Raw genomic sequence first — 10,695 nt, forward strand, 5'->3', positions numbered from 1 at the left:
CTGTTAAGTTTGCTATTGGACTTAATCTTAGAGGTCTTTTTCAACCTCTATTGTTCTATGATTCATGATATTATTCTACACATTTTTGCCATCTCCATCCAATTCCTACTTAATACACAAATTGAAAGGATTTTGCTATGTACAACCATAATATTTGTGAGCTTCACAGTCAAATGAGGACTCTTAGGTGCTATTTACTTTAGACAGCTCAACTGTTCTCTGATGTCAGACACCTCAGATATTCATTGAGGCAACTTGCTGAAGACCTTCTCAGAGGACATTCTAAAATTATCTCATCAGACACCATAGACCTTTTAGGGATGTAGCTATAATGCACAGATTAATATCAAAATATCTGTGTTCATTTTAGTTTATTTCTGGATTCAAGGTACATTTTTTTATTGACCATCTTTCTGACTATTTGTTATCAAGCAGTTTTCAAAGGGTTGCCAATAAATACCATTAGCTACTGTTGGTTATTTGAATTCCCAGGTGTCTTACAGTAAAAACTTGTTGCATCAAAAAAATCCTATGTATTGGGAAAATAATATGGAAGTAAAATAGTCTTCCTTTGTACACATTCAGAGCCATGATTACTTCTTCCACAGAACAGAACAATTGTAAAACCATATGTCATTCTCTCACTTCACCTGAAGAAGAAATGACCTTGTCGATAGAAAGATGTAATTTATGTTCTCATACTATTACATCAAAATAGAAATTAAGTTCAAACTACACACATGCTAATACCTTGATTAGTTGTTTTGATTCAGTTTGCATTTCAGTAACAAGCAACACAGACTTGATAAGGCATTACATCTGTACAGCCCTCGACAGAAGTACATGTTAAATCTTTTTGTGAGAGAAAATGAGAAAAGTAAAATCTATGATTAGAAGTCAATACATACAAGAAGCTGATTATCTGCTGTTACAGTAAGATCTATCAAAATTACATGATTCTCAGAACTGCTGAGAATATACTGATATTCTTACTCCACTGGGAATAACGTGTGTTCAGTATCTCTGAAAAAGAAGTCATTTAAAATTGATTTGGATGTCTAATAATATCTAATTGAAGAACTCTCTAAACTGAATACTAGAGTGAAAACTTGAGACTGTGAAGGAAAACATATGACATGTGAGACTTGGGTTTAGAAAAATCTTGAAAATTGTTTGACTGAAAGGAGGCACTTTTATTCATGGTTTCTTTTCTTTGCATACCTATGCTGTCTTTATTTATTATTTATCAACAGGTATTTTCCAGGGAAAGTGTTTCACATTACAGAACAGCACAACATGCAGAAAGCCATCTAAAACCAAACAAATTCATGTTCTTGTGAAACAGTTTTAAAGGAGCACACAGAAATTATATTTTTTCCTTTGCAGTGCCTGAGATTTGATGAGACATTTTAACCTCTTGAATAGCACCATCTCAGGTAATAAATACCACACCATTACTAGAAAATAAAAATCAGTACATCAGATTTCTAGAAAATAAAACCCTTAGTAACACTCCAGGAAAATAACTACTTTGATAACAGATACTCACAAGTAGCAGGAACAACTGATGGTAGTCTAAAGGTTCGATTATTTGTATTCATTACTGTAGTTAGTATTTATTACTGTAGTTCTGGGATGTGAGATATTATTTTGTAATTTATTTCACTGGAAGGTGTTATGTTTCAAATAAATAATGTAGTGCTTGCTTATTTGCTAAGTTTGGTTATGGCACTTTCTTATAATCATACATTTTTGAGTTTATGGTCGGGTAAAGATAACACTCCTGACAGGTTTCAATGCTACTACCCGCAACAATGCACTTCACTAAATCTTGCCTTGTTTCATCATTTTCATTAAATAGGACTTAGAGCAATTTTTCTGCTGCTGTTTCTGTCTTGTTTCTGGCATTCTGTGATCTTTAATATGATCCTTCTTATCTACTCATATTAAATGATTGCACATTTTCCAGCTTTGATCTATGCAAGCTGCAATTGCGCTGACTTGCTTGATGTTAGCATTCCTTCTGTCTGAGGCAGTTTCTAAATTGCTTGTCCAATTTCTGGGCTTTCTTTTTTTTTTTTTTTTTTTTTTTAAGCAAAGCATATTAATGTTTATGCTGTAATTGAAAAACAGATATCCTAATGACTTCAAAATTACTATAACTGTAAGGCTTGTGAAATGGTAAATGGCTTTGCTTTCCAAGCCTTCCTTTTCCTGCTGAGCATCCTTTTTCACATTTTCCATTGCAAAGCCTTTTTTTTTTCTTTAAAAAACCCTAAAATACATTCCTGCACAGCCTTTCATATTATAAAAGTTAGAATGTTTGCTGACAGTAAATTGCTGCTTACTGGGTATTTCTGACAAAGTTTGAGAGTAACATCAGTGAGTCTGAGACAGTCGTGTTTAGTAAATCTGTAGATGTTAAATGCAGGATGCTTTACTCCTTTTTTCTGTTCCATCAGGGTATACACTCCAAAGTCACAATCCTTTCATAGCTCCATAGTCTTAGAACTTTTAACAAAAAAGTTGTCTTATATTAAACAAAGATTCATCATTCTATAAATGCAGTTATGGCCCAGTGCAAATGTCAGATTAGTAGAATTTCTGTCCAGTTACTTGTGTTCTGTGTTGCAAGTACTGGCAATAGAAGTAATAGTAACAATCTCTCACCACAGTTCTTCAAATAATTTCTCAGCCTTTATTTAAGCCATCTGTAGAAACATGAAAATACTTTATTTCTTGTGCTTATTCAGTTAATTCCCTCTTCTTTTGTGCATATCAACATAGTTACCAGCTAGAGCAAACTCATGATGAGCTTCAATATGGCAATCATCTGTCAAGAACAGGAAAAAATCCATTTTCTCTGGGGTGCATATTGATCCACGACAAAACCCTTGGCAAGAACGTGACTACTTGGCATAAAAGGCAGTTTGCTGATTATCTAGTGCTCATTTGGTGAGATAACCTGTACTTCATGTAGAGGTCATCTGGTCCAATGCTCTGGTCAATGCAGAGCCACCTGTAAAGACAGATTAAACATCAAATTTAGACCAGGTTGTTCAGACTTAACCCTGTCAAGTTTTGAGTATGAATGTGGAACTTTCAATATGTCTCTGTTGCAATGTTTAATAATTCTTGTAATAAGATTTTTGTGCTCTTATATCTAGTTTAAATTAATATATTTTAAATTTTTGTCCATTTTGTTATATGCTTACATTGTGTTTTTCTTGTAGAAGTCTGGCTCCAGCTTCTCTATAACCTTCAAACAATTATTCATGTCTAAACTGGCTCTGTTTAAAGTATATTCCATTTAGTATTAACATGCTACGTATTCTGATTAGTGTATTAAATAGTAGCAATAATGTCAGGAAAGGATTTTTTAAAAAAGAAAAGGTCAAAATTTTGTTAAATTCTATAAGAAGTGTGTATTCCCAATAAAAAAATAAAGGATTTCACAAAAATTTTGTGATAATCTTTTTGTGTTAAGATTATAATGATATAAAATTCAGTTCTCATACAGACAAACAGATTCTCATCCACCCCTGGAGAAATAATATGCATAAAAGAAGATAAGAAAAGACCTTGACCATCATGCCCTCTCTCCTCAAAGCTTTAGAATTGGTGATTTTTCACCATTTCACAAGATAATTTAATTTTAATTGCATATGTTCCTTGCATACATACAGATGAAATATTTTCTGATGTTAAGAAACGTACACTAGTCAAAACCGTCTCTTAGAAATGTTACACTTTTTATAAAAGTATCAAGATACATGCATATGAATTGTACAGCATTCTGAGATATAATACTCAGTAAACTTCTGACATACAGATATGAAACCTTAAGTTGGTGAGATATATGTCTCAGGGCTGTATAAAAGGTAAAGGTAATTGAATTTATCAAAAGGAAATCAAAGGATAAACAGGACACTCCATAAAAGGTAGTGTTTACTGGGAGTTTTTGTTCCACCTAATCATCTGTAGTACCATTTCATTTAATTATCACATTGACTGTCCTTGTGCAACTCCAGAAGAAGATCAAATGTATACATTCACTCACCTAAAACTAGCACCATCAATGTATTTGCTGCAATGCACCAGCAAAGCAATTCTAAAAACTGCAAGCTGCATCCATTCATTAACATATCCAGCCTGGGCATTTTGACCTTGTTCCTGCTATTATAAATACTGAAGTCCTACAGCCTATATTTAGAAAATTCTTCAGGTTATTCATTTTGCAGAAAAAGTTGTTCGGTCTTTAAATAGTCCAGGGATAGACACAAATTCAAAATGGAAGAAGAAGCACCATTTCTAGAAAGAGCTTCAATGTGAAGCTAAGTTAGCAGAGACTTCCCAAATCAACCTCCTTTTCCTCATTTTCCACGTTATCAACATTTTTCTGCACTATGGACTGGATCTTGGTTTCCACATTTCAAAAGAAACATATATTTTATTCTGATGTCAGTAACTAAACTAGAAAATTATTTTCTTGTCCTCCTTAGATATGAGTCTAATGTAAATAAATGCAATTGGATACATCAGTCAAACTGTATCGGTATGGGGGAAAAATCCTTAAAAAACCTCTTAATCTTCTGTCCGTAAACATCTTTTTCTACAATGCTTCCTGTGCTGTTTTGCAGATCTGCAAATCTGATAGGCTACAGAGTTCCTGCCAAAATGATAGAGACAAAGGAAAACAAAGACCAAAACACTTTCTCTTGTACAAAATAAAGTGCATACATCTTACTTGCAGACAACCTCTGTAATGTTATCTTCTATTTGGTATAGACTATCTTGGTAAAAAATCTATGCCTTATCTTATGCGTGGCCTGCTGTGGATGAACATTGACCTTAGATATAATCGAAATGATAAATGATCATTTCCTTACTGAAGGCTTGCAAGCAGCAAGTGTTATCCATTTTAAAGCAGATTTACAAGTACAAAACATGTCAGTAAGAGCAAGATCCTGTCTGCTTATCTATATTGCCTGACTCTCCATCCCTTGGGAAAACCTATAACTATAGTATTCATCATGGGGAACTAATGCATGAATAAATAAATAAAAAAATATATCAATAAATAAATAAATATGGGTTTATAGCTCCATTTTTTTTAAATTAACAGTATGGTTAGCTATTTTTTATTTAATAATTTTAACAAAATAAATACTCAAAACCAGAAATACTATTGGATAAGTGAAGTAAATTTGGCAATATTTTCCTTTTATGTTACAGAACCATTCTAGAAAAGCAGTTCAGTCATGGTTTTAGATACTGCAGAATAATAATCTCGTAATATGATAACTATTGTGCAAGTTTTCGTAGAGCTTTTCACATGGCCCTTTCCCTTGCCTCATGCACCAGCCATTGTACACATTTAGAGGTATTTATCTTATTAACAATGGAGAGCTAGAGCTGATTTTTTCACGTCTCAGCTAATCTGGAATTCTTCGATACAGGCATTCTCATCCCTTATTTCCTTAAATGCATGTCTGTGACAGACTTTTCTGTCCAGTGGGCAGCTACATTTAAACATTACCAGTTTGAAAGGAAAAAATTAGTTCTGTACATTCAACTCTTACCCCTCACAGTTCAACCCCTACTCCCAAAGGTCTTGTTCTTACCTGCTCCCATGCCAACTACTGTTTTATTTGTGTCATTGGTTTGTTTTGCTTGTGTAACTGGCAGGAGGAGATGGCAAACAAATAGTTTTTTTGCTCTTGTTAAAATGTCACTGAGAAACAAGAGAAATTGTAAAAAGATCTGAGTGTTTTTCCTTTAATAAAATATTTAGATTAAGAACTGAGAGCTCCAAAAACAATGTTAACCATGAAACAATATGAAGGCTAAAGTATATGGAAAGAAGGGGATCATTTTTTTTCTCAGATTTTGTCTCCCCTGAAGGAGGCAGAAGCAGGCAGGCATGGTCAAGTGTAGAGTCTTTATCAAAACACCCTGCCACACCTCCAAGAAGCAGACTTTCAGGACTGGTCATTTGTCTCATTCAGAAGTGTAGATGAGAAGGCTCCCCCAGGCCAGGTGGGAAGTGGCAAATCCTACTGAATTTGCTGAGCATTTCCAATGGTCAAGACAATTTTGACAGTCTCCTCATTCAGGCTTATATAACCAGAAAAATTTTGACTTATATGACAAGTGTATGACAACCACCTCCCAATGAAGGACAGGTTGGATATTCAGAGGAAAGCCTAGCCATCCCTAGGAGTGCCCATGTATTCTGTCCCTGCAGCATGATCCCAGAGGATATAAACCAAGACCCAGTATGTGTGAAGGGAGTTCTCCAGGGTATGGTGCCCTAGATGAGTCCTTGAATGATGTTTCCATGTGGCATCCTGCAGCTTTCTGGTAGCCACGTGTCACAAAAAAGCAATGGAAAAGGGAGGAGAGAGACAGAAAGCTGCCAGTGAAGAGAGAAGAAACAGACAGGAAAATGGCCTGGAACCAGCACAAAGGCCACTTGGTTTGTCATTTCTCTGCCTACACATTCACATGGGTTGGCAGCAGACAACCCGGGTGTTATTTAAAGATGTGCCTTCTGTTATTTTGGGAAGAATACTTAGAAATGACACTCAAGGTGGAGCCAGGAATGCAGTCAGACATTCTCAGCAAGGCCTGTAACACTTTTCACTTACATCTATGTGATTTGTTTGGAGCCCCCTAAAAACTTGTTTTGGCGTATTAAGATACTAAAAAATGCATTATGTTTTTCAGAATAGTCTTCTTTTTTGTTGTAAATTTCGTTATCATTTATATAAGCATTTCTAATAATACATAGTTTTTTTTTCATGTGTGTGTGTCTGTGTGTGTAGAATAATAATGCGTTATAGTGGCAGTTCTGGGGAAGGTGTGACAATAATTTATTCTATTTGCAGAAACAAAAGAGCACAAACCATTGAGTTTGTAGCAAACAGGAAAATATTTTTATCATGGGTTTTTAGGTACTTAGTTTTCAGCTTTTGGATAATGGAATGCAACCTGGAAAGGAAGTCCTTTACTTTTTACTTAATTAGCCAAAGAATTAGAAGGCATCCTTGCAAGGATTTCACTCAATTAATGGAGGCACTAACATCCATAAAGTATCCTGTCATAGTAGCAAACTCATGTGAGACTTGAGCATGGTATATTTGAATTATTAAAATCATTACAAGCTTCACTCCCAAAATCACTACTTTTACTTGCAAAATATGAATATTTTTAATAATATTTTTCTTATTATCTGAATATATCTTAAAAGTGTGCAAGGACTTAAAGACACCTGAGACACTTGTCAAAGACTGTCCTGAATGTAAGCAGGTAGAAAATCACTTTAGCTGTCTTTTCACAAAATGCTTCTTAATATGCAAAAAATCATTAATAATCATAATGCTAAAACAAGAGTAACATGAAAAAATATTAATTATAAAATGTGTTTTCTCCTTTTCCACTTTACTTGGAATACATTAACTTGAAAAATATCTTTCAATAATTGCTAATCTTCTAATGCAATTTCTTGACTCAACACATAGCCCATCTGGCTATGTATTTCTATTACCAGAAGAAACGGAAAAAAAAGAAAAAAGAGAGAGAATACTTCATTTGTTTATCTCATGCTGTTATATTTTAAATACTTATATTTCCCTGCTTTTTAAAACGTAATTGTTTATCAAGTTTGAAGATTGTGTGTAATTACATATTAAATATGGTAGATAAACAAATTTAAGAGTGTGATTTAATCAAGCAGTTTTAAAAAATCAATTAAGAGTCAGATGTGAATTAATTAACCTTTAATATATCTAAAGCATGGGAAAATGTAGAAACTTGAAAGTCATCTAGCTGCTGTTCACATTTCACAACATGCCATAAGATTGTTCAACATTATAATAAGTATAACCTCATTAAAACATTTAGATAGTGATATTTTTTATAATTCAGATCTTCATAAATTCATAAAAATTATATTGTGAAGGAAAACAGGTCAATTTTAAAATGTTGTGGCAAACCCATATACGACTATGGACTATTACAGACGTTTGAAAAGAGGGCATCCTATGGCAATGTTAATTAAAAAAAAAACCCTACTCTTTCTCTTTCATGGTAATAAAAATTTCATTACACCACTTCTACACTAAACAGTTCTAGATAAGAATTAAATCAAAGATCAGCTGCTCTCTGGTTATAATCAGAGTCTTTAAAAGACTCCTCAGGAAAGCTCAAGAGGGGCCAAAATGAACATCAAGCAGAGTAGACTGCCCAAGTCTTGGCAGGATAGCTCTGCATAGGGAGTTTTCTATGTAGGAGTCCATGGCAGGAGGTTGGAGTAATCATCCCCTTGCAAGAAGCCAGAGCTCAGCAGCCAGTGAGAATAAGATGAAAAATAGTGTACTAAGAGATGTAAAAAGTAAACGGCCTTATTACAGTTGTTCTTTGCACAGTATGTTGCTGGAATACCATTACTGAAGTCCCTGACAGAAAGAAACTTCTGGCCTCTAGAGAGGTGAGACATTTATCAGCAGGTTGATCTTTGGCATTACTTTTAGTTGTCGAGGTGATTGAGTACATATATCAATGCCATGTCTGTATAAGAGTTTTACGATACAGTGTGGGTTATACAGTACTGAGCCCTTCTGTCACATTAAAGAACCCAGAACTGATGCATTCGAGGTAACAGCACATGCTGGTTGAGAATGATTAGTTATGATTAACAAGATTACAATTTTGGTCTTCCTAATACAGTGATTTACAAGGTTTTGCAAACATTTTTTCTCTGTGTTGAAAAATCATAACAGAATTCCAGAATCAACTAATATTTGGTCTAAACTGGCCCATGTCTGTCCATATCTGGTGCTCACTACCCTGTTCCTGAATGCTCTATTCCATTCTCCATTTTTCCACAGGTCTTTGTCTTTCAAGGGACTATTTTAGCACTTATATCAATTGAAATTGACCTGGATCTGTCCTTCAGCTTCATCAGACTTTCAGTATGGAATTCAGTACCAAATACTCTTAGTGATGCCTGTAAGCTGTTACCATTGCTACTGCTGATTTTCTCACTATGTATTGAGGCCAGTATGTAACCATCATTTCCTCTAGTAGTATTATTTTAGTTTTCTTATTTAGCTATATAATCACTTTTTAAAATTAATTTATTTTCCATTTCTCTTCTAGCTTTTTAAAAAATTTTCTTTTAAAAGAGCATGAAAGATGATGATACTGTATAAAAGCATTTAAGAAATTATTAACCAGTTCATTGTTTTCAGACTCTAATCTCTTTGTTTTCCTGCTTGTCAATTAGTGACATCGTCTAGAATTTTAATCTTCTTAACTTCTGAGAATGAATAAAAATAAATTGAACTTCAAATAACTTTGCTTCCCTTTAATGTAGGAAAGTAGTTTTAGTAGTCATGCGTTATTAGTGCAATGGGGGAAAAAAAACCAACACAAAAAACTGAAACCAAACAAACCAACAAACCAAAAATCCTTAGTAAATGTAAAAAACACCGACCACCCTTTATTGAAGGCGGCTTCCAGCCGGGCTATGCCCGGTGGGCTGGCTTGGCCATGATAGCTCTGTGGGGCTCAGCACAGCATCCGAATTCCCAAGCAGCTCCCAGCCACAGACAACCTAAGCAAGCTCAAGGGATATCAGCTCTTAGTGATTATCAGCTCTTTGGGATTTCAGCTCTTTAGCTTGCTAGGTGCCATAGCAAACTCCGGGAGAAAGAGGAGAAGCGTTGTGTGAGGTTCCGAAGAATTCTTTATTGGTGTCCTCTACAAAGGTTCTCAGTGACAGCTCTTCTGCCAAACCAGGCAGAAGTAGGGGTTTATATACCTTACAGGGGTTTTGGAAATTGTCCGATAGTAAGGGTCAAAGGAAAGTGACCTATGGGCTTACAGAGAGATGAGCAGGGTCTGAAAGGTGGAAGAGAGGGGCTGCTAAGGTCCCGTCATCATGACTTGGCATTTCCTAGCTCAGGCTTCTGACCTCCAAGGAGGCCTTGCAGGCCCTGGGCCTGCTACAACCCTTTGTTTACTATTTCATACTTCCGGTCTTAAATTGCTACTTACACTGTTTTAAGCAAAAAACTGCAGCCATTTTTGCTGGTTTTTATTACTGTGAACAAAGATCTGCTCTAGCTATAATCCTACTGGAATCACTCTCAGCTCTAAAAAGTTAAAAAATATAGACCTTTATTACTCGGGGGAAAAAGCATGCTTTTTTTGCTACTTGAAGTGGGTTTGGTTAGTATTTTTTTTTTTTTTAAGTGGCTCATCTGGATTTTTTCCCCTTTTTCCCTAAGGATGCTTTTGCTGTGAAGTGATGAAATTGCTGACTTGAGTGATGACAGCCTGAACAATGATTGCTGTCAAAGAAATAATAATTTTTATCTCTAAACTTCTGAAATATTAAAGCAAAGGCAGCGAATAGTTATTTTATTTTTTTAAATGGCCTTCCAATTACCTTTCCTTTTAGTTCTATTTTTGTTGCACAAAAGGATGCCAAAAATGTGTTTGTCACAGTCCCTTTCTCTTTTTTTTTTCTTCCTGATGAAAGATTTCTTCTGTGTTGTGTAGAAACTAATCTTTGAATTGGAACTTCACAATGATAGACAATATGCTTTTACAGCTGCTGCATAATGGGCATTCAAATCTTTACTAAGAATATGGGAAAGAGGATGACAAAAAATAATCTTTTATGTA

General features: G+C 34.8%; 1 long non-coding RNA gene across 1 annotated transcript; it reads right to left on the reverse strand.

Moving 5' to 3' along the window:
* Positions 1-2,675: 2,675 nt before the first annotated feature.
* LOC135289158 (uncharacterized) lies at positions 2,676-10,089 on the reverse strand. The gene is made up of 2 exons (XR_010351955.1): positions 9,500-10,089; positions 2,676-3,019 (listed from the first exon to the last, which is right to left on the reverse strand). It is a non-coding gene; the product is annotated as an uncharacterized LOC135289158 (long non-coding RNA).
* Positions 10,090-10,695: the final 606 nt, after the last annotated feature.

This window comes from Passer domesticus, chromosome 1 (genome assembly GCF_036417665.1).
Source record: "Passer domesticus isolate bPasDom1 chromosome 1, bPasDom1.hap1, whole genome shotgun sequence".
NCBI lineage: Eukaryota > Metazoa > Chordata > Aves > Passeriformes > Passeridae > Passer > Passer domesticus.